The sequence below is a fragment of the Globicephala melas genome, chromosome 20, assembly GCF_963455315.2.
Source record: "Globicephala melas chromosome 20, mGloMel1.2, whole genome shotgun sequence".
Taxonomy (NCBI): Eukaryota; Metazoa; Chordata; class Mammalia; order Artiodactyla; family Delphinidae; genus Globicephala; species Globicephala melas.
The window spans coordinates 19756983-19780268 of record NC_083333.1 but is presented as its reverse complement, the minus strand read 5'-3'; the positions used below and the strand labels follow the sequence as shown (position 1 = coordinate 19780268).

At 60.5% G+C, this 23286-nt stretch overlaps 1 protein-coding gene across 4 annotated transcripts in view; it reads left to right on the top strand.

Moving 5' to 3' along the window:
- The first annotated feature begins 5856 nt into the window (after positions 1-5856).
- Positions 5857-23286, top strand: part of RAI1 (retinoic acid induced 1) — a 105068-nt gene continuing 87638 nt past the window's right edge. For 3 of the 4 annotated variants that reach the window (XM_030861169.2, XM_060291011.1, XM_060291005.1), the window contains exon 1: positions 5857-6040. The gene's annotated coding sequence lies outside the window, so the exon portion shown is untranslated. Of the gene's footprint in view, positions 6041-15001; positions 15095-23286 lie in introns of those variants that run through there. The other variant, XM_060291007.1, reaches the window with a different exon arrangement.

The window sequence follows — 23286 nt, the reverse complement described above, 5'->3', positions numbered from 1 at the left end:
CCCTAAAGAGGACAGCACTCCTTGCCCTCAAGGAACTAACTCATGACCTGGAGCCAGAGAGACTTACAAAGAATGGTGATCACTGGGAATGTGACAGGAGGGCCTCAGGTGACCGGGGGAGGTCTGAGAGGGCTTCTTGGAGGAGCCCACTCTTTTTTTTTTTTTAAGATTGAAAATTATTTATTTATTTATTTATGGCCCCGTTGGGTCTTTGTTGCTGCGTGTGGGCTTTCTCTAGTTGCGTTGAGCGGGAGCTGCTCTTCGCTGCAGTCCGTGGGCTTCTCATGGCGGTGGCTTCTCTTGTTGCGGAGCACGGGCTCTAGGCGTGCGGGCTTCGGTAGTTGCGGCTCACGGGCTCTAGAGTGCAGGCTCAGTAGCTGTGGCGCACGGGCTTAGTTGCTCCGCAGCATGTGGGGTCTTCCCGGACCAGGGCTCGATCCCTGTGTCCCCTGTATCGGCAGGCGGATTCTTAACCACTGCACCACCAGGGAAGTCCGAGGAGCCCACTCTTCATTTGAGCCTGGAAAGGTGTGGAGGGAGCAACCACACAGGGCAGAGAGGGAAGGGTGTCTCAGGCAGAGGTAGTGGCACGTGGGGACGCTCAGAAGGTAGGAGCTGAAGCAACTGAGGGACCTGTAAGGCATCCTGCAGGGCAGAGCCGGAAGGATGTGCAGGGGCCAGGCCAGCCCTGGGGTGTGTGTGGGGAGTGCAGGCTGGGGAGGGACACAGCGGAACAGAACAGGGCCACCGTGAAGAGAGTGGATGGGGGTGTTGAAACAGGGCGAGGAGACAAGTTACAGAGGCCGCGACCAAGCAGGGAGCAGAGTGTAGAACTGACAGGATTTCAGGACAGCCTGGACCAGGCGGGTGAGCAGGGGAGGGGCCGGAGAGCTTGGAGCACTTCGCCCGGACAGCCATCGTCCTAACTAGCGCCAGCACCTGGCTCTCACCACCTGCACGCCAGGGGACGTGCCAAGTGCTGGATGTGCCTCATCTCAGCCTCAATCCTCACAGCCCTGAAATTGTGATTGGCCACAGTGTGCAGAGGGGAGACCGAGCCCAGACACAGAGCAGGGGGGCGAGGGGGCGGGGCGTAGGGGCTGGGAGGGCAGGGGCGGAATAGCTTTCATATAAACTCGGTAAGAAATGGTTTGGGGACTGCTTCTGTAATAGGTTTTTATTACAAGAAAGAAGTAAAGAAAGAAGGAAGGGAGGGAGGGAGGGAGGGAGGGAGGGAGGACGGAAGAAAAATATTCATGTTTTATTAGTACCTAAGTGCTTTTATTTTCACCACTGGTAATAAGAAAAAAAGTCTGTACAGCCTGAAAGTATGGCAATTCAAACCTCTGTTAAAGAAAGACCTGTGACCTGCACAACCCTTAGGACGGTGCACACGTAGTAACAGCTTAAAGCTGGAGCAGGGGGGTCTATGACCAGGAGCTCAGCTGTATCGATGAGGTTTTATTTCTCGAGCTGACACTGGTGGATGCAGGGGTGATCACTGAATATTTCTTGTACCTTCTTGACTATCTTAAATATTTTACAATTAAACATTGGGAGTCATTGATGATCCCCAGCTGTCCACTAAAGCTGGTCTGAGGTCCCAGCTCATATCCATCTCATGACAGGACTGCTGTCCTTGCAGCCAGCCTGAGTCCCCTCCACCACATCCTGCCTGTTTGCACAGCCCCAAGGAGGGAACTTCCTCTGTCCTGAGGCAGTGCATGGTCTCCTCTGAACAGTTCTTATTGTGGGAAAGTTCTGCCTCATAAAGAGTGAAAATGCACTCGCTGGAAACCCACAACCTGCATGTGAGTACACAGGGCCAGGGCAGCCCTTCAGATCTTTGAAGAAGTCAGTCCCCTCCCCTCCTCACCCTCATTTTTCTTCTCCAGGTAAAGCAGCCTTAGTTCTCTTTGAGACAAGCGACAGAAAACAAACTTAGGCTGGTTTAGGTAAACAGGTAAACTTACTGGCTTGCGTGTAATGAGCTTCAGGTGTAGCTGGATCCAGGTGCCCAGCTGGTGTCTCTACGTGTGTTTTGACACTGCTCTCCTACATACTGGCTTTATTCTCAGGCCCACAACCAACCAGCTTAACACCCCCTGGAGGTTCCAGCAAAGCTCAATGCTTCCTGCAAAACTGCCAGTGGCCTTGGGTCATGTGGCCATCCCTGAACCAGCCACTGCAGCCAGGGAAATGGGGCACTTTGATTGGTTAAACCTGAATCCTAGGAACATCTCTGTGTACCGGAGGTAGCGTCAGCCCCGGCTGAACCACATAGGCAGATAGTGGGAAGGAATGTTCCCCCAGGAAGTCAAGGTGTGATAACCACCAAGAGACAGGTGTGTGAGCTGGGACAAAGGTTCTCTGTCGCAGAGATCCACAACGGCTGAGACAAGGTCGGACTTTAGCCCTCCCTAATGTAGCTTCCTCAGGTAGGCAGGCTGGCTGCGCAGAGCTCAAGCTGGGCCCTCAGACGCACCTGCAGCCCACTCGGCACGCCCCACTCCAGGTGCCTCCCCTCCCTGTGCTTGGTCTTCCGTGTGACAGAGGGGTGGGGGGCTCCTGAACTGGGGATGTCCCCACGGAGGCGAGCCACCAGTAAGCCAGTCCCTCAGGGTACGGGAGTCTGTCCGGAGGTGGATCCCCCTTCCCTGTCTTCCAGCCCCGGGGACCTCTCTCCCTCGGCCGGGAGTCATTGTCTCCTTTTGGCCTAGGAGAAAACCGAGGGGGAGTTCCAGGCCAAGGCACAGATGCAAAACTGAGTCTTAAGACCCCTGGGGAGCGGGGAGGATATCTCAAACCCAGTGCCTTTGGGGGCAGTCAGTGATTTAAATGTGGGTGTGGGTAGTGGTAGGGCCGCAAGAATTTATATTCCTTAAAGGTATTTCAACTCCAAAATCTTTAGACACTCTTCTCTCCAGTCAAAACAAGCCCACAGCCTGGATCCCACCTCGAGGCTGCAAGTTCGACATTTTTGTAGCAGCACTGTCTTTACTGGGTGTCTGTGTTGGGCAGTGGGCCCACTCCCACCTTACCTCCCACCGCATCCCATGAGAGGTGACAAGTAGCTTCTCAGCAGAAGTCTCCCGGGGCCTGGCTCTGCTGACCAACCCCTGATGGTGCCCACAGCAGACTGAGCACTCTCCTGCTCAGAAGCCTCCCCTCCCTAAATTGGGCTACCCAGCCTTCTGAAGAGGCCTAAGGATCACCCTCCAGATCTCAGCTCACAGGTCACCTCCTCCAGGAAGCCTTCCCTGAATTCCTCAACAGGACCAGGTCACGACACTTTGTGCCTGGGCTCCACAGCACGTTTTTCACAGGTAGCTCTTACATGGCAACCCAGAACCTAACCCAGTGTCTGACCCACGGTGGGCACTCAATGAATATGCATGGGAGAGGTGAAAAAGCTTACCTGCTGTGTGACCTTGGATGAGGGACTGACCTATCTGAGCCTCAATTCTTTCATCTGTAAAATGAGTTGTGATGAGGGAGCACTGAGAGGATGCATGGAGTGTGAGGCTGAATAACAGCTCACAGAGATATCTGGGTCCTGATCCCCAGATCCTGTGAATGTTCCCTTATGTGGTAAAAAAAAAACAGGGGGTGGAGGGTCCTTGTAGGTGTGCTTAAATTAGGGTCTTGAGATGGGACAGTCTCCTGGGTTATCCAGGCGGCCCGAATGGAATTGCAAGGGTCTTATAAGAGGAGGCAAGAAGGTCAAGGGAGGAAGCAGGAGCTGTGACAACAGAAGCAATTATTTCCTGCCTTTTCTGGTTCCTGGAGGTCACCAAGGGGGCACGAGCCATGACATGCACGTGGCCTCCAGAAGCTAGAAAAGGCAGGGAACGGACTCTCCTGTTGATGCTGATTTCTGACATCTGCCCTGCAGAACTGCAGAGAATAAAGTTGGGTTGTTTTAAGCCACTCAATGTGTGGTCATTTGTCGCAGCAGCCCTAGGAAACTCACACCCACGGAAAGCATCTGGTGCACAACGGGCCCTCAGAAAGGCAGTGGTTAGTGCCTAGACCACGCCATCTCCTCCTCCCCCGGGACACCCCCTCTTCTCACCGCCCACCGAGGTCCCTGGTGCCAGGCCTTCCCTGGGTTCTTCCCAGAGCAGGGGAGGGCAGGGAGGGCAGGAGGCTGGACACGGCAGGGGGTAGAAGCCCCTGGATGTATGGAAGCCCCGTTGCCCCTCCTCTACCTCGTGACCTAAAGCACTAACAGTGTTCACGGCCTCCAGGCTCCGAGCTCGACGCTCCACACTCCCACCTCCTTTAGTCCTCAGGAACCCGGGAAGCAGGTGCTACTCTTACCCCCATTTTACAGATGAGGAAACCGCGACTCAGCATGTCAACTGGTTTTTCCAAAGCCTCCCAGCTGGGCCCAGAGAAGCCAGACTTAGAGACGAGGTCTGTCTCCCCCAGAACCTGTGCTTAAAGCCACGCTGCGCACCCTCTTATCCCGCTGCTGTCCGGCTCTCGAGCTCGCCCTCGGGGGTGGTGGCTGAGTTGGGTGCAGGTCTTGGGTCTCGCTTGTCACCTTAGCTTGAGACCCTGGACAGATGACTTCACTGCTCTGTGCCTCAGTTTCCTTGTGGACAAAAGCGGTGGGTTTGCCTCCTGGGGGGCGAGGGGGCCGTGGGTGTCAGGATCGGATGAGAGGACGTGTAAACAGGGGGACAGTCCTCTGTCACAGAGTAAGAGCACCGTACCCACCACCTGGCCTTACCTACAGGTGAGGAGGCTGACGTTCCCGGGACCCTGGCTCCTTGACAGCCCTCCCCTGCTCGTGGGACCAACAGACCCCAGGGGCTGGGTGGGAGCAGGAGGCCTTCTGCCTCGGCTGTGGCGAGCGGAGGCTTTGGGGCAGGAAGTCAGGCAGTCTGTAAGCTCATAATAGGTTCACTCACCCATTCATTCAGCATTCCTCTGCCCAAGCTCTGCCGATGGCACTAGAATTGCATCCAAGGTCCCCACCAGGCCCTGGTAGTGCTGAAGACCCGGGTCCTCCCTACGGCTCTGCCTGTCCCCCTGCTCTCTCCTGCCTCGGGGCCTTTGCACTTGCTCCTCCCCCTGCCAGGAACGGTCAGTTCCGTGCTCACACCCAGCTAAGTAGCCCCTGTTCTTCACTTCACTAACGACTAGCGCTCATTTGTCCCTGGAACGATCTTCCTCACGTGTGGAAGCATTTGTTTGCTGTCTGTCTCTGCCCACCAGGGTGCCAGCCCCATGACGACAGGACCACTTGTCTCTGCTGATTTTGCGTCCAGCGAGGTGCCAGTAAGTGAAGAAATCCATGCTCGGCGGCCTACTGAGCTTAGAGGTCGGAACGTTTCCCAGACTGTGAAGGGGAGGTCACGGGAGGGCTGTGGTGGGTGAGGGCGGGAGCCTGGCCCAGGGACCCGGCCAGAGCCTGGGAGCATTTGAAGACCGGTGCCGGTCCACGTCCTCCGCCCGAGGTTCCGGCCCCGACTCCGGCCCGCGAGTGCTTGAGGGCCCCCCGGGTCCCCCCGCCAAGCCCCCTCCCCCCAGGCCCGCGGCGGGCGCTGGCCGCCAGGGGGTGCTGTCGGGGCGCGCGGCCCACCTGGCTCCCGGGCGGCGAGCGAGCGCAGCCAGGCGGCCGGGAACTTTTCTCCTCGCGCTCTCGCCGCCTTCTCCCCCCGCGCGCCGCCCGCCGCCGGCTCTTCCTGCGCGGAGGGGACCGCATTTCCCCGCGGCCCTGCGACGCCAGCAGGCCCGGCGGTGCGCAGCCAGGGCCCGGTCCCCGCGCCCCGGGCGCCGCCCCTGCCCGCGGCTGCGCTCGGAAGGCGAGGTGCGGAGCGAGGCGCGGCCGGAGCGAGAGCGCGCCGAGCAGGCCGCCCAGCCCGCAGCCCGAGCGCCGGCTCGAGGAGGGGGCGCCGAGGCCCACCCTCTTTCCTGCCTGGCTGCTGGCCGGCCGGGCCGCCGCGCCCCGACCCCCATGGCCGCCCGAGTCTCCGGGCAGCGAAGTCGCAGCGCCAGAACCCGGGCCCCCGAGTGAGCGCGCGCTGAGGTGAGCACCAAGCGGCGGGGCGGGGGCGCGGGGGGCCGCGGGGAAGTGCTTTGTGTGCGGGGGGCGCGAGGTCACCGGATGGCCGTCCGGGGAGCTGCGGGGTGCGGGCGCGAGGAACGAGGGTCGCGGGTGCGGGGGTTGTGCGCGCGGTGGCGCCGGGGGTCAGCCGAGTGCGGGTGGGGACCGGGGCGTTCGCGCGGCGCCGGGGCCGGAGGCGAGCTTTGTGAGTGCGTCCGGGTGGGGGGTGGGGAGCCGACTTCTCCGGGGGGACTCGGGGCCTGGTGGGGCCACGGCGTGGGAGCCAGGGCCTCGAGGGACGGCGAGGGCCGTGGTGGGGAGGGGTGGCGCGCGGGGCTCTCAGCGGAGCCCGCGGCGGTGCCCCCTCGCGGGCGGCGGCGCCCGGGCCTGTGCGCAGGCCGCGCGACCCGGCAGGAAGCGGCCCCGGAGGCCGGGTAGCTCCGACGCGGGCAGGCCCGGGGCGCGCGGGCCTTTCGGGGTGACGTCACAGTGGGGGCTCCGGCCACGCGAGTCCCGTGTTCCCGGACGGACGGCTGCGCACCGACCGTGTCCCTGGCCCCGCGGCTCCGCGCCTGGGAGGCAGCGGACCCGGGAGGAGGACGCGGGGACCGGGCGCAAGGCAGTGTCGCCGAGCGCGGCGGGTGGGGGGGGTGTTGCAGGACGCGGGGTTGACATTTGGAGCCTTGGTCGCCGGGGGCGGCCGAAGAGGGGCGGAGGGGAAGCGAAACACCAGACAGGCCCGAGGCCGCGGCGGCCCCAGCTTCCTGGGGCGCCCGTTTTCCCAGCGAGCTGTTTCCCTTCTTGGGTTCTGGGTCGGCCTCAAATCCACGCCAGGGGCCGGAGTGCGGCCCGAGCCGTGCCCTGGTTCGGGGAGCCCCCGACGGGCGCGGCGCTGGGGCTCCGGGCCTGAATGGAGACGGCTGTCGAGAGTAACAATGCGCTACTGGGGGGCTGGGGGAGGGGAGGCAGCGCGCCTGAATGGCGACCCGGGCCCCGGGCTTCCCAGGGTTTCCGCAGGCTCCGATCCGGGACCCATGCGGGACCCTCACGGTTCCCTCCACCCAGAGTGCCCCCCCCCATTTGTCTTCCAACGCAGCGGCGTGTTGAGGATTCAAGGGCATTACATCTGGTTGCAATCCAGTTTCATGCCGCTGTTGGGCTGTTAAGACCTCGCGCTGACGTCAGAGCAGGGGAATTACTTCTTTTTATTTTATCTTTTTTTAGTTGTCTGCTGCCCGGGGAGGGGAGGCGGGGTGGGTTAGGCGAGTTCTGATGTGGAGGCGCCAGCGCCGTGGGAGCCCCAGGCTGGGGGCTCTGCCTCTCTCCCCACACCGCATCCTCCATTCAGACCTGGCTCTGCCCTGGGGTCAGGCGCACCCTGGGTGGGGGCAGCCCTCGCTGCAGACTCAGTGGAGGCCCCTCCCGACTGACCACACAGCTGCATTTCCAGAGGCTTCCCTGGGACGTGGCCTCAGGATCTGGAAGCTGGAAAGGAATCTTCTAGTTTCCCACCCCTCCCCCTTGACAGTGAGGGCCTCAGGAGTGTCCAGAAGGGAGTCCTTAGGAAAAGTGGCCTTCTGGGTAACACAGAGGAGTGGACACAGACATTCTGGTTTGGGGGAGGCTCAGCCCCAAAACTGTGGCAAAGGCTCGCACAGGCAAGGGGCTTGGGAAGGAGAATGTGTCCAGGGGTGATCCCGGCCCCAGAAGCCGCGTATGGAGTGGGCTGAGTGTGACCTTTCCCAACAGCCAGAAGCTTCAGTAGCTTCCTAAACAGAGGGGGGGGGGGTCACCTGCCCCGTAACGGTCTTTCTCTCCCCGTTGACCAGGAGGCCCCTGCAGGCAGGGACCCTGCTTATCCCTCCTTAGACTCTTTAGTCTGGACTGTGGCTTCCAAACTCTCCGCTGTGACCTATAGTAAGAAATGCATTTTAGGTCACAATTCCATTCACGCCCACTGTGTGTAACTGGAAAAAAAGTTTAGTGACATAGCTCTTTACTCTGTTATGTACCCTGGTCTGATACTTTCTGTTCTAGTCTATTTGGTTTTTGTTGTTTTTTTAAATTGCTTTCTGTGACCCACTAAATTGATTTCACGATCCACTAATGGGTCCTACCCAGAGTTTGAAAAAACAGGCCTAGGAAATGAGTCTGCCTTCTATTCATTCAACAAACATTAACTGAGGCCCTGACAGTTTCTCTCAATTTCTTCTTTTTGAATTACTCAGGTAAGACATGGGTTTGTTCTCATTGCGAACAAGGCAAATAACCCGGAAGTACACAGAGTACAAGTGCCCCCCAGGTAACCCCAGTTAACACCTTGAATATGGTTCGCTCTTGTCTTATGCATACGTGTATCACGTACACAAATACAGAGTTTTCTCTTACCCCGAACGAGACCGCCCCTCAGGCTCTTAGTGGTCAGCTCCCCTTTCCTTCCTGTTGTCTTGGTGGGGTCACAGGTGGGGTGCTCCAGGGCAAGGCTTTGGGTGACTCCTGGCTCCACCACGTCCTGAATGAGTTGTTCACCTCTCTGTGCCTCTGTGTCCCCATCTGTGCAACGGGGGTAATAACAGTACCAGCCTCAGAGGACTGTGGTGAAGCTTTGACAGGTGAGTGAGTCCACGTCAACCTGTGAAGCTGAGAACAGTACTTGTCCCAATGAACGTTAGCTGCCACTGTCACCATTATGATCACCACCGTCTTCCCATGGCCGCCCACGTTTGCACCTCGTGGCTTTAATAGCGCCTGTGGCTGGGCATGGATGTCCCGCCAGCGACGTGTGGCTCCGCAGGCAGGCCCAGGCGGAGCCCTGCACGCCGGGCAGCGTTCCTTCGGGAGAGGCGCCGGGGCTCACTGGCCCACCAGGCATTTTCCAAGGGCCCACGGTTTCGAAGTTCTGTGCTTAATGCACCTGCCTCCGAGGCCACAGCCCAGGGGTGAGAACCAGGTGGTACCCAAGGGGACGAGTGGGAGCTCGCGCCAGGTCTTGGCAGGAAGCAGGGCCTCGCGTGGAAGCACTGACAGGTGTTCTGGGGACAACGTGGGAAGGAGTGGATCGGTGTCTTTGGCGGGACTTGGGCACGCGGGGAGGGGCAGGGGGGACCACGGAAGCCAGTTCCAGGATGGTGGGCAGGTAGCCTGAGCTTTAGGGTCCAAGGATGAGTATGTCCCAACTTGACCAGGGTTGGGGCTTTGTGGAGGTGCGGCTCCATGGCAGAGGGGACTTGGAGCAGGTGCTTGGAGCACAGGTAGGTGATGAGGGGGCGTTCCTGGCAAAGGGAACACACCAGCGATCCTTCGGCAGCTGCAGCGGACATGGCCGGTGTCCTATGGCCAGGAGGGAGGACTTGGCTCAGAAAGAACGTGGTGGGAGAGGCTAGCTGTTGCCGCGGCCTCCTCACCGGCCTCCCTGCCTCCATCCTGCCCCCTCCTAGCGTGGGCCACACTGCAGAGTGACCTTTCTCAACCACGGCAGTGACTCCCCGGGGCTCCGGCTGCGCTCTGAATCAAGGTCTGCTCCGGAGTCCCTCCCGCGCCGTGCGGGCCTTTCTGGTCCTCGCCTGCTCTGGTCCCACTCAGGCCCCGTCCCCTCCTGCCACAGCCGAGCCCCCTCCCAGGATGCAACCCTGGCGTTACTGCCTCTGTACGTTGGCCCATGCTGTTCCTTCCACCTGGGCTGCCCTTCACCTTCCTCCCTGCGTCCCGAGACCCAAACAGACGTCCTGTCCCCTCCTTCTCCGACCTCCACGGCAGAACTGAGTCATCTCCCTTTGTCTATGGCTGAGGCATGGCGTTTATCACAGAATTATCGGTAATTCTGTCGGTGTCTGTCCTCCCCAGGAGGCCGGGGCACCCAGGGCCAGAGCTCGGCTGCCTCGTTGGTGTGGCCCCAGCTCCAAGGGTGAGGCCGGGGGGCGCGGGGCGCTCAGAAGTCTTCCCGGCAGGAAGGGCCGGGCGAGGTGGGGTGGGGGAGCCCAGCATTGTTTCGGGGGCCCCTGTGGGATCTTGGGGATTCTTGGGGAGCCAGTCAGGGGATTCTATTCATCACCCTCAGAGGAGACCGGCAAGGCCAGAGAGGGGCCCCTGCTCCTTCTGGGGGGCTGAGGAGAAACTGGCTCGTCCTGTTTCCCGGGATTGAGGCAGAGCTGTGCCCCGTGCCTGGGTGGGTCACCGGGATCCGAGACTGGAATGTGACACCAGGGTGGGTGCCAGCAGCTGGAGGTGCAGATGGGGCTCGGCTGCCAGAGGAGAGCTTTTGCTCTACTGGTTCTCGAATCTGTGTGGATAGCGTGTGTGGTGGTGGGACACCGGTGGGGCTGGTGGGAAGGAGGAGAGGGCGACGTGGGAAGGACGCCTAGTCAGGAAGGACAGAAGGACAGGCCAGGAGCACCAGGGCTCTGCTGTGACCACCCGATCGTCGCTCACCCAGCAGACACCCCCTCCCCACCACGTTTCTTCCCCTTGGCCCTGGGCTCGCCGGCCCCGGAGATGAGATGCTCAGGGCCAGTGGACAGCAGGCGTCCAGTTTCTGCATGGTGATCGGCCTCAGGAGGAGGGGGTCCCGCAAGCCCGGAGGGGAGCTGTCGGGAGGTGTAGGGGCCCAGTGGGGGGGCTGGGGCCCCTCAGGGCGAGGACGGGCCCCAGGCTGGGGGTCCCAAGGGAGCTGGTGCAGACTACGCCGCATTTGGCCCCCCTCTCCTCCCGTCCCCTCCCTGGAGACATGCCTCAGTCCAGTCTGGGCAGCACGGCTGAGCAGGGGAGCGGCCCTGGGTTTGGAATCGGGACAGGGTTTGAGTTCCAGCTGCTGCTTCAGGAAAGTCACGCCCTCTCCGTCCCCCCTTCCCCCGTCCCCCCCCCACCCCCCAGCACATTTCCCCTCCTGTCCGAGAGGGGGCGGTAACTGCTGCATTCAGTGTGCTCTGTGATCTGGAAAGCATGGGGTCAGAAACACAGGCCAGCCCGGGTTCACATCCAGGTGCCACCGTCCTTTCAGGGGCTCCGTCTCCCCACCTTTGAAACGGGCACAGTCACAGGCCCCGAGTCACTGGCTGCTGGCCCGTGGGCTCGGCAGGGACCAGTACTCTTCCTGCTGAAGGACTTTGGGGGAAGAGGTCGCTGTTGTCACTCCTCCCCTAGCCTTCCCTGCGGTGACGTTGGCCAAAACCAGGAGTTCGGTGCCTGTTCCTTCCCCAGCCAGGCTGAGGTGGATGGATTGCGTGTCTCTGTCACCCGGTGGGGCAGGTGAGAATTACCGTTTTCCGGCCAGTTTCTGTTTGCAAAGAGGCTTTGCCCCGATGCTATAGGTGGACTTGGGCAGCAGTGTGACCACAAACTCATTCATTTCTTTGTGCATTCATTCATAAATCACATACTGAGTATCTCCCGCACACCAGGGTGCTGGGAACACAGCCGTAAACACAGACTTTTTGGCCGTGAACACCTTTCAGAGTTCAGCTGCCTGGGTTCGCATTCCGGCTCTGCCGCTTGCAAACTCGGACAAGTTACTTCTTTGCTTTACTCATCTGTAAAATGGGGGAAATGGCAGAGCTTGCCTCAGGGCTGTTGGGAGAACTAGTGAGTTGATGCAGATAAAATTCTTAAGACAGGGCCTGTTTTAATACCTAGAAATACACAGAAGGTGCTCGAGGATGGTTGTTTTTTATTCCTGCCCTGAAGAATCTCAGCGCCCGCTCAGCACTGAGGGAAGACGGTCCAGCCAGGGCCTTCCGGAGACGGGTGACACCTGGGAAGGGGGTGGCAGCCCTCCGAGCCCCGCCCTCGAGCCCCGGCCCAGGCAGGCCACTGCACCAGGTACCTCTGCAGTCAGACCTTCCGTGCGGCCCTGGGGCCAGGTATCTGCAGCAGGACCCCAGTGGGTGAGGCCTGTCCACCTGGGAAGGTCTAACTCTGCCTGCACCGGGCGGGCTTCAGACTTCGAAAAGTAATTTCAATATCAAGGGTTGAAGCTGAGCAGGTTTTCTGATTGGCATCCTCAGTTGCCAGAGGCCAGCAGACCACCTCTGGATGTCCTCAGGCAGGTTCCCCCAGCTCCCTGGGCCTCTCTTTCCTCCTTTATAGACAGCAGAAACAATAGTACCGACGTCATCGTTTCCCTTTTAAGAGGATTGAATGAGATGATGCCTGTGAAGCGCTCAGCTGTACTTGGCACATAGCAAAGTGCTTAATGATGTTGCCTATTAGTAATAATAATTCTCAGAAAATGTAAATTAAAAACCATCTGAAAGCTTTCTTCTTGGGCACTACAGCTCCTTGGAGGTGTGACGTTGTCACCCTCCCACTAGCTAATAGGACAAAGAATTGTTACAGTGATGCAGAAACGTTGAGGCCCAGACAAGCTTAGCTGCTGACGCAAAGTCACACAGGAGCCCAGGGCAGGGTGTGGAAGGGGGAGCAGAACTGGGTTTTAGTCGGGTGCTCTCTGATGCTTTGAGAGTTATTCCTGCAGCAAAATGGTAACTGGTGATCAGCTCTGATATACAGCTGAGGTCCAATGGGCCTGTATTCTGGAAGCTTCTGGTCTGATAGGGAAGATGAAATTTGTACATGATTATGGTAAGAGGAAAAGAGGTAAAAATAAAAAAAATAAAAATCACCTGTTCTGTTGGGGGCAGAAGGGAGAGTCGTGCATTCACTCGTTTTGGGGGGCGGGGTGCCAGGCCTCAGAGCAGTGGTTCTCAGTTGTGGGTAATTTTGTCCCTCAGGGGACGTTAGGCACTGTCTGAAGGCATTTTTGGTTGTCTTCACTGGGTGGGGGATGCTGGCATCTAGTGGGTCGAGGCCGGGGACCCCCCCCAACAAATTACCGGGCCCCAAATGTCAACAGTGCTGATGGGGTTTGAGCAGCCTTGCCCTGGAGAAATGGGTGACTACATGACGGCCGCCCCTCCCCTTTTGAAGCCCACAGTCGGGTAGGGGAGTGGACCTGAAAGACATGATTCATAGATGTGGATTCAGATGTGGTCGTGTTGCAGCTAAGAGGGCGCTCCTCGCAGGGGAGGCCTTGGGGGAGGGCTTCCAGGCTGGGGGCGCGGGTGCAGCCCAAGCAAAGGCAGAGAAGCAGAAAGGCAAAGGTGTGTGGTGGGAGGGGCAGACGCCTGGTGTGTGTCTGGGGCAGCAGCAGACAACGACCCGGCCTCAGGGCTTCCAGAACCGGAGGGCCGAGGACGTCTCCGCTTTGCCTGGTTTGAAGCAACTTTGTCTCCTAGCCTGCTGTGCTCTGGGGGACTGGTTGTGGGGGGGAGGAATGCTGCCCTCCGAGGGGTCCCAGCTCTGCCCCTTCCCTCATTTGCATCCATCTGATAGGTGGGAAAGAGAAGCAGGATAAAAAGAAGAGGAAGGACGATACTTTCATTTCAAACACAGATAGGGATGGGGAGATGGGAAGGAATTCGGTTTAGGGTACCTTTGAGAGGAGCACAGAAAATCCCCACCATGGCCCAAAATAGCACTAAAAACGGACGTTTTGCCAGGTCAGACTTAACCGAGTGGCTCTCTCTTGTCGAGTCCAGCAGGACGTGGACGGAGCTGGCTTTGTTCCCTTGGGGTGACATTGACCCCTGGGGCCCCCTCCCTGGCAGATTAAACAGAGAGGCCCTGGTCTCCTGGACAGGACAGGAGCCTGGGGAGCTCAGCTTGAGCGTTCCAGAGGGCCAGAGATGGTGACAGGGGGCACGCCCGGCAGCAGGGCCAGATGGGGGATGGTTCCTCTAATAAGTGTATGCCTGGCTCTCTGGCTGCCGAGAGGGATCATGGAGCAAAGCCGTCATTTAATGAGTGCCTGCTTTTGTGCTTGGCGCTGGGTGGTCCTCTGTAAGCCTTATTAACCGCCTCATACAGATTATCAAGGAAACCGAAGCTCAGAGAGGTTAAGTGACCTGCATGAGGTCACACAGCGACCAAATGCGATTGGAAACCACATCTCTTGGGCACCAAAGCCAGGCCCTGCCTGCTCCTTGCTCACTTCCTCATGGTGGTCACTCATCCAGTCAGCAGATAATCTCTGACTGTGAAATAGTACTGTGACCTGGTGGGAAATTTTAGAGTCGGAAGTGGGCTTGAATTCTGACCGGAGCAGTTTTAGTGTCTGGAAGTTGGAGCCTCCTTTCATCTGTCAAGCGGGCGTAACCATACCTTTATCCTGGAGTTGCTGTAAGGGTTAAACTCTGCATGGAAGGGGACAGGAAGGGGAAGAGGGAGGCCCGGGGAGGTTAGGACCTGCCCTGGGCCACCCAGCGTGGCAGGGCGCAATAAAAGAGCCCTGGGTAGAAGGAACCAGGCGAGATTGTGGTATCTCTGTGCATCGGTGTTGGGTTTCTTTATTTGAACCAGGAGAGAGGGCAGCCCCACTCTGCAGGTAGAAAAGGTGGTGTGGAATGCGGGTGTTTATTTTTCTTTGCCTGTGAAAGCCTTGTTTCAGCTCAGGCCGATAGGGCTTCCCAAGACACTGCAGAGGGTGCCTGCCATGCTGAGGGGTCTGCTCAGGTGCCTGCCTAGGGTGGGCACTGAGGGGGCACCTACCAAGCCAGGCTCCCAGTGCAGCCTGTGGACCCCCAGAAAGAGTGAGGGTGGGTGAAGACCGTGAAACCGGGGCGTCGCTCTGCCTCCTTGAATTTGGCCTTCCTGGTCCCATTCATCTCCTTATCTCTGGCAGCCCCCTTGGGTTGCTGGGAAGTCAGGGGCAGCCTTCCTGATTGACAAACAAAACAGGCCTTGCTCACAAAAGGAGAGGGGAGGTTGGCTGGACCGCTCTGGCTCCCCTCCCCCTGTCCCAGCCCCTGGCTGCAGGCATCTCTCCTGCTCCACCCAGAAGACACCCTACATTCTGAGAGGCAGTGAGGGGGCTGCAAAGCCATTTTCAGTCAGATCGCCCTGGCTGGTCCCCAGCCTCCAGCAGTAAGGAGGTGGATTCTCGGAACGATGGGGTGGCCACGAGACAGGGCTTGCTGTATGGTCGGCGCCTCCTTCCCTTCAGCAGGCTGGGAAGGCAGCTTGGAGAGGAAGCCAGGCCGGCAGGTAGCAGAGAAAGACATCGGATCCAGGGGGAGCAGCAGAGAAAGCAAACAAACAGGGCTTTGTGTGGTTGTAGATCGGCGGCTCAGAAGGGAAGCCGGCTGGTGGGAGGGGGAGGGGGAGGAGGGGAGTGCAGGCCGGGCCAGTGCTCTGGGCAGATAGGTGGCCGGACCAGCCCAGGCTGGGTGGCCACGGAGCAGGGAGTGCCACTGTGTGTGGACAGGCGTCTGGAGTCAGCCTGGCCGAGTCCCAGCCCTGCCACTTCCCTCCTTAACAGATCTGGGCTTGTTTGCCCACCTACCCGGGCAGAGCCACTCACACAGGACTGGGGAGATAAGTCATCCGGCCCGACTGGCCTGTCGTGTGAGCCCCCACCCTATGGGGATGCAGGCCAAGAAGGGGTCAGGGTCTGCCTGGCGGGCTGCCAGCTTGGCTGGGTCTCCTGGGAGGGCACTGCGGGGGCCTGGACGGCAGCCGAGCAGAGGAGTTTGCACTGTCCAGCAGCAGATGCCTGGCGTGTGGGTGGGCAGAGGCCAGCATCTCGGGCCCCCGGCCCTGGCGCGGAACGTCTGCACTGTGGTGGAGGGGCCATCTCGGGGCCAAACCCTGGATCCTAGCGGGGCTGGCCCGCCTGTCCAGGAGCGCGCAGCTCCGCCTCGGGGAGGGCTTGGCAGGAGCGGGCAGGCCAGACACGCAGGCAGCTGCATTATCGCCTCCGGGGCCATGTCGTCTCCTCCCTGACCTCGGGAGGGCAAACGCCCGCGCTTTCTGGCCTCCCTTCGCTCCCGGCGGCGCCCCCACCGCGGCCGCGCCGGAGCCTCCGCGCGTCCGAGCGGATGAGCCCCGCTGGGGCCGAGACCGCGACACGGGGAGGGCGGGGCGGGGCGGCCGTTGCGTCGCCATGGCAGCGCCCCTCCCGGCGTGCCCCGCGCCGCCGCGGGGCGGGGCTTCCAGGCCCTGCCCCTCACCTCGCCAACCCGCGGCTTCCGGGAACCCGGGGCTGGGGGCGGGGCTTCCATGCCCCCGCCCCTCATTGCCCGCGGCTTCCGGGAACCGGGGCGCGGGGCGGGGCTTCCGGGCGGTCTGCCTTCGGCCGGGTTCTGCTCCCGCGTCCGGTACCGGTTGCCGGGGAGCTGCGGCCGTGAGTCCCGCGCTGCTCTGCGGCGCGGGCCTGGGGTTACCTCTGCCCCTCCCCCGCCAGCCGCCGCTCCTGTTTGGCGCCCCTTCGGTGGCCCGCTAGTCGCTCCCGGGCTGCCTTCTCTCCCGGGGCACTCGCTGAGCTCTTCCCAAGCCCACCTGGCTTGGGCAGGCCGCCGGACGTGGTGCAGCCTTGGGCCTTGGAAGGAAGGGGGGCTCTGGGCGGGGGCAGTCGTCCTTGGCCTTTCCCGAGCCTCGCCCGGGGCACGCGCACCGGGAGGGTGAGAATGGGCTTCAGCAGCTGCGGGAGGGACTTGATACGGAAAAGAACTTCTCAGGCCTGAGCATTTTGTTAATAAAACCACCAGGTTATAAGCATGTTGATTTTAGAAAAACCTAAAAATACCGTAAGACAAGTAAAAATCTCCTATAATTCAACCCCCAGGACACACCATTGTCAACATTTTTTCTCTAGGCATGTGATAAACAACATGATAAATGTAATAAATATAAAATGTGGAATTATGCAATATATTTGGTTTTGTAAGGCACTTGGTGGTTTAATACCTTTTTTTAAATCACTATAGAGGGAGGACAGGCTTATTGTAGACTTTTGGAAAATAAGGCAAGTTAAAAGAAAAGCAGTTCACCCGAACTCCCAGTCTCCAAAGGCAGGTGCATTTGACTTTTCTTCGCACCCACCCCCACCCCCGTTCACGGGGTCTCTGTTTAAGTATGCTGCCACTCCTCCCCTGTGTCCGTCTGACATCCTGCTTTTCTCCCCTCCTGTTGTGGGACCTGCTCCTTTTTATTGAGTCTGTGAGTCTGGAGGGAACTGCAACCAGGTCTTGGGAGAGCTTCAGACAAGAGTCGGGCTGAGGGGCTGCTTCCTGACTTAGTTCGTCCTCTCCCCACCTGCCGACCCCAGGAGCCCTTCCCCACAGCCACTCACTCTGATCGGCAGCTTGGGCAGGGGCCGCCCAGGCTGAACAGGTACGTTGAAGACTTGTGGCCCTCTCTGGGACCCAGGCTCCAGCCGCAAGGCCACACCGAGGTCTCAGACCTCAGCCTCATCCGGGGCCTCCTTTGCTCAGCACACTCGGACTCAAAGACCCCTTGTTGGTCCTGTGGCCCACCTTCTGCTCCCTCTCTGCCTCCTAGGGGCAGGTTTCTGCGGCCCTGGGCTCCTTAGCCTCTCCCCGGGGGTGTGTGGGCCTGGCACCAGGCACAGCCTCCCTCTGCCCAGCTGCCTCTCGAGCTACAAGCTGCCCTTGCCCCTATCCGTCCCTCCTGCCAGGCCTTCTCTTCCCCATTCCTCAACAGTTCGATTCTAACACATCCCAGCCCTGTGTGAAACAGACCTTGGAAAATCAGAGTTGCCAAAGATGGATTGGCATTTAAAAGGCATCCAAGGGTTGGGGGGAAAAGCCGGAGAGGCAAGAGAGCACAGGGCCCTGTCCCTGAGCAGTAGCAGGATTTAGTGGATGGAAAATCACAGAACGCTCCCTTCCCTGGAATAACAGCCTAGGCAGAGGGGCGGCGGGTAGGGTACCAGACAGCATGCCCCACTGGCCACCACCTGCCGTCACTGCCGTGTGCTCTCCGAAGTGAAAAGATGCGGGAGGGATGTTGGGAGCCTGCAGCCAGTGGCCCTGTAAATTGTATTCTTTTAGCAAGTTTATTCATGTATAAAATATGTAAGGCCTGCTTCACCTCACCTGTAGCAAGGAGGCGGCCGGGTTGGGGCTGAGATTGATGCGCTGAGCGGTTTACTTATCTGGAGCTGCCCTTCTGGGCTGGGCACTGCCTGCCATGTGGAATTTAACCAAGTGGCAAGATGGGTGTGTGTCTGTTCCTGGGCTTGGGGGCTGTGTGTATGTGGCGTGTGTCTGTCAGTCTTTGGGGGGCTCTGTACATGGAGGGTGATGGTTCTCGAGCGGTTGCTGCATCCAGGCATGTGTGTGAGTCTGTGTGTGTCGCATTGCCGAGCGTGAGCTCGTATGTGTGATGTGTGTGTGTGCCTGTGCGTGTGCGTCTCGGTTGGGAAACGAGTTAAGGGGACAGGTTTTGTGAGCGTGTCTTGGGCGCTTACATGTGCGGTGGTGTCCACGACGTGGGGGGAGCACACGTGCTCCTCTGTGTGTCTGCATTTGTGAGTGGGGCCCCACGTGTGGCTGAGTCTGTCGCGTGTATGTGTGTCCTGTTTCCGTGTGCACGTGCGGTGTGGTGCAGGACTGTACGTCAAAGGCAGAGGCAGTGCCACCGGCTGGGTTGTGGAGGACCGGTTTACAGCCCTGGGCACTGGGAGGGATTGATGCCTGGCGCACCTGTGTTCTGTGACCCCTGTGTGGCTGGGCCTCAGGCTCCAGGAAGGACTGGCCTCGGGGACTCAAGGGAGGCTGACGCCCCTGGGCCTCTTCCAGCAGAACCGGGCCTTCCCTGCCCTGTGACTCAGAAACCAGAGGGAACTCCAGGGTCAAGGTGGTCTGGGCCCACGTTAAACTGATGGGGAAACCGAGGTCCAAGGGCACACAGCCTATGGTGGCCATGGCAGCCCGTAATGCCGGGCATGGCTCCGGCAGCACACCCCCACCCCGCCAGGCTTAAGCTTCCGCTTCTGTGCCTGGGGGCTTGCTTCCCAGCCATGGTCCTCTCGCACAGAGGCCAAGGCACAGAGCAGGCAGGGGTTCGTCGGGGGTCACTCGGCAAGTCGAGTCCAGCCTGGAGGCAGGCAGCGAGAACAGCAAGGAATGATGGGGAGACCCGGCTCTGGGGGCGACTCTGCACCGAGGCGGCGTCGCCGTCCCTCCCCTAGCTGCAGCTCCCGGCCCAGACGCGGCCCAGTGGCATTCTCCTCAGCCTCATGACAGCCCACAGCCTCCCCCACCTCAGCAGCTAACGCGTCTGTCACTACTTTCCTAATGAGGCTGCCGAGGGCCCCCCGGGACTGATGATACCTTTGCAGGCCAGCCGGCAGCTGAGAGGGTGGGCCGGCCTCGGGTCAGGCTCGGGAGGGGCAAGCCCCTTTCCTGCCTTCAGCCCCAGCCACGAGGGCATCGAGGTCCGTCCAGGCCCCTGAGCCTGCTGCTTGGGGGCGGGGGGTGCCCGAAGGCTCTGGGGAGGCAGGAAAGCCCACACCGGCCACATTTTTCTTTGGCGCCGCGACCGTTTATAGTAACAATACTTCATCTGGCCGGTAGGTGTGTTTGCGGGCCTACTGTGTGCCGGGGCTAAAATCATCCGTCATCTGGCTGTTCGTAAGCCCTGCCCTTGGGGAGCTGTGGCCAAAGCAGGAAAGACAGTAATCAACTGAGTTGTTTGCATCGTTACGCATTCCCGTGTGGGGATGCGCCTTTGTCACGAGCCAAGACAGAGGCATGGACCAAACTTGCAGAGTTTTTCTAACAGAGAGCAGGAGTCCTGTGCCTAGGCTGGGCCACACCGGCCCCTGCAAGGCTCAGCTAGGACTTGAATGAGTCAGGGGACCGAGACCCTTGCTGTGTGGCCCCAGGCCACTGCCCACCTTCTCTGGGCTCCCTAGGGGCTAGAAGTTCCCTTACGGCTCCATCACCTCTGACTGGAACTCAGGTAGCGGTGTCTCTTTGCCCTCCCCGCCAGGGCCCTCAAGACATCTAAGCTACAGCCTTGGCTTGGGAATGCCAGAGGCACTGCCCCAGGGGACCCGGGAGCCTGTCCTCAGGCCCCACCTCCTTTTGCTCTCACAGAGGCTGTCCCTGGGCTGAAGGAAGCTGGGAAGAGACGAAGCCCGAGCGTCAGGCCCAGCCCCTCTGCAGCAGAGGGAGGTATTTGTTCATTCATTCACCTGCCCACGAGTGCCTTTATTTTTTTATTTTTGAAAATTTATTATTTTTGGCTGCATTGGGTCTTCGTTGCTGTGCGCGGGCTCTCTCTAGTTGCAGCGAGCGGGGTGGGGCTACTCTTCGTTGCGGTGCGTGGGCTTCTCATTGCGGTGGCTTCTCTTGTTGTGGAGCACGGGCTCTAAGCGTGTGGGTTTCAGCAGTTGTGGCTCACGGGCTCAGTAGCTGTGGCGCCCGGGCTTAGTTGCTCCGCAGCATGTGGGATCCTCCCGGACCAGGGCTTGAACCCGTGTCCCCTGCATTGGCAGGCGGATTCCTAACGACTGCGCCACCTGGGAAGCCCCTGGACGCCTTTAATTGCCGGGCACTGTGCTGTGCATGAGACCAGGTGCCACACTGGTTGTCGTCTTGCCACATCTGGCCCCCAGACCCACCTTGAAGGCCCACCAGTGTTTGGGGGGGGGAAAGCAAATGAGTTGCCAGGGAGCAGCCCTTGGGAGATGTCACGTCCAATTCCAGCTTACAGCTCACCTGGATTATTGCGGTCTGCTTCCCTCAAGACCACGCTTGGTGGCCCTCCTACAGCCTGACACCCAGGAGGGGTGGGATGGTACACCTCCTCCTAGCCACAGCCCCCCCACCTCCCTGGTGTCCTGGCTGTGTTGCCCGTGGTGATGCAGCTTCCTGGTTACGAGCCCAGCCTCAGGAGCCAGACCGCCCTGTAAATCAAGTCCCTGTCTAAGCCTCAGTTTCCTTCTCTGTCAAGTGGGGTCACAACAGTAAGGACCCACGAGCTCCTGGAGTCACAGGAGGGATTAAAGGAGAGAATTTTTAAGTGCTTAGAACTGGCTTCAGTGTTGGCTGCTGCCCTTGTGCTGAATTAATGAGCCACCTGCAGGCTGAGACCTGGGTTCCAGCTCCCTTGCTGGGGACCCTGTGTGGCACGCGCACCTCCAGGCTTGTTTCCCCAGGTGTTTCTTTGGGAGAGAGACACCTGCCGTCCCCGTTGGACCTCATCCCTCACCGTCCAAAGACCTAGTCTTGGGACCTGGACTGGGCCCCTGGGGACCTGGACCCCCACCCCGTCCCAGGCGGGGCCCCCGTGGGTGGGGCTTCACTTGGGACTCAGGTCCCGGCAGCCCTGGGGTCCCGTGGCCCGTGGAGGGTCTTCTCGTTCTTCTGCTAATGAGCTGCATTAATGCTTCGTGGCCTCGAGCACGGGTTTAATTGCTCCTGTCCGGTTGCTGGCCTGCGTGGCCTTCATTACCCGGAAGGTGTGCGGGGTCGGGGTGGGGTGGGGGGGGGGAGGCTGGGGGGTGGGCTGGACCAAGGTGGGCTCAGGCTGCGTGCGGGTTCATGTAATTGATTCGCTGCCACCCGCCCGCCCTTCCAGCGCCCGGCCAGCTCTGGCTTGGCGTTCGAGGCCCTGCGGGACCGGCTGCTGCCTGTGGCCTGGCCTCACCCTCTGGCACCCACAGTAACAACAGTGGTCGCTCACTGCATGCCAGGCACCCGGCGGGCAGTCCGTGTCACCTCTCGGAGGCCCGACACCTCCCTCTCCCACCCTCCCTGACCATCCCTGCCCCTCCCAGGCGAGCCTCTGCGCCCCAGGGGTGGTCTGGTCCCCCTGCTGGGGGTGGGGCAGCCCAGGGGGAGGGGAGTCAGTTCCTTGAGGCCGCCTGGTCTGGCTGTCCTGCCCCCGCATGGCACCTGGGGGTGGCACAGGGCTTGTGGCTGCGGTGTTGCCCTAAGCCCTCTGCCCGGGCTAGGGGCCCCGGGGTCGTGGGAGCAATGGAAACCTCCCAAAGCCTTGAGGCTTAAGGGGGTCCCTGTGGGACCTGCCTCTGCTCCTCCGCAGCCCGCCAGCTGAGCTTCGGGGGTGCGCCCCAGTTCAGGGCAGCTCACGTCCCCTTCTCCCGCTGGGTCCTTCCCTCCCACCCTCTCCTCTCCCTCGGGGGGAGGGCGAGAAGGGAAGCGGGAGCGGGAGAACTGGTCAGCGGTTTCCCCAAGCTGGCCTTCTCCTCCCTGCCCCTCCCCTTCCCTGCACCCCAGCCCCTCCGCTAGGCCCCCTCCAGCCCCCCCGCTCTGGTCTGCACCACCCGTGTCTCCCGAGTGGGCTCCTGCGCCCCTCCCCCCGTGCCACCTGAGAGACAGAAGCATAAAGGGTCACGCGGTGCCCCTCTGTGGACACCGACCCCGGCCCTGTCAGGTTGGGGCTCTGCCTGCCAAGGATGCCTGTCTGGGCGGGTGGCCTTAGGAGGGAATCCCTGTACTGCAATGTGAAAAGGACCAAGTTGGGGGAAGCAGAGAGCGTCTTTGAGCCCAGACCTGGAAGGTCAGGGGAGGCTTCTAAGCCCGGCCTGGAAGGATGAGTGTGAGCTCCTCGGAGAGGCTGGGAATAGCCCTCTAGGAAGGGGGCAGTTGGAGCAAAGCCTGGCGGACGGTTCGGGGCGGGGGGTAAGGGATGAGCACGCGAAGCCCGAGCGCACAGATGGAGGCGAGGCCTGGGTCTGGAGATGTGGGCAGAGGTCTCTTTGCCACTCGACACTCTTAGTGGCTCCCTGCTGCCCAGGGGGCCAGATGCGTCCCTCTGAACTCGGGCCACCTCATCTCAGGACACAGCCTGGCCTCAGCCTGGTTCCTTCCACCAGCACAGTCCTTGGTGTTTATTGTGGGCCGACTGTGTGTGTGCAGGTGGTGGTGGGAGTGGGGTGTTGGCAGTGACTCTGGCTCCGGGGCAGTTGGGCCTGCTGGGTGGGCCTCTTCTGTTTTCCTGGGGTCCTGGCACAGCTGGCCTGCAGCCAGGACTTGGCCTGCTCCATCCTGGCCCTGTGTCCTTGCAGACAGGATGGAGGTGAACGGGCAGGCTGCCAGGGGCGTCAGGTGGCATCCCAGCCGGGCGGACAGTCCTCCCTGTTTAATGAGGCGGTGGAAAGCCGGAGGGCGGTCTCCATTGGCTCTGCCCTGGCCTGTCTAGGGGAGACATGAGGCCTACACGGGTTGAGCACCTACTGTGTGCCAGGCTCTGCTTGAGGCTCGGTACCACCCACGCGGCAGATCATACTCCTGTCTCCTGGTGCAGATGGAGGCGCTGAGGCTGGCGCGGTGAGACAGCGGCCAGAGGCACTTAGCTGGGGGGCAGGTCTGTGCGCCTTCAAGCCCGTGTGTGTTCCCACGGGTCTGTGCAGCTGGACCGTGGGCTGGCGGGGAATGGGCCTGGCCGTTCGCAGCTCTGCCTCT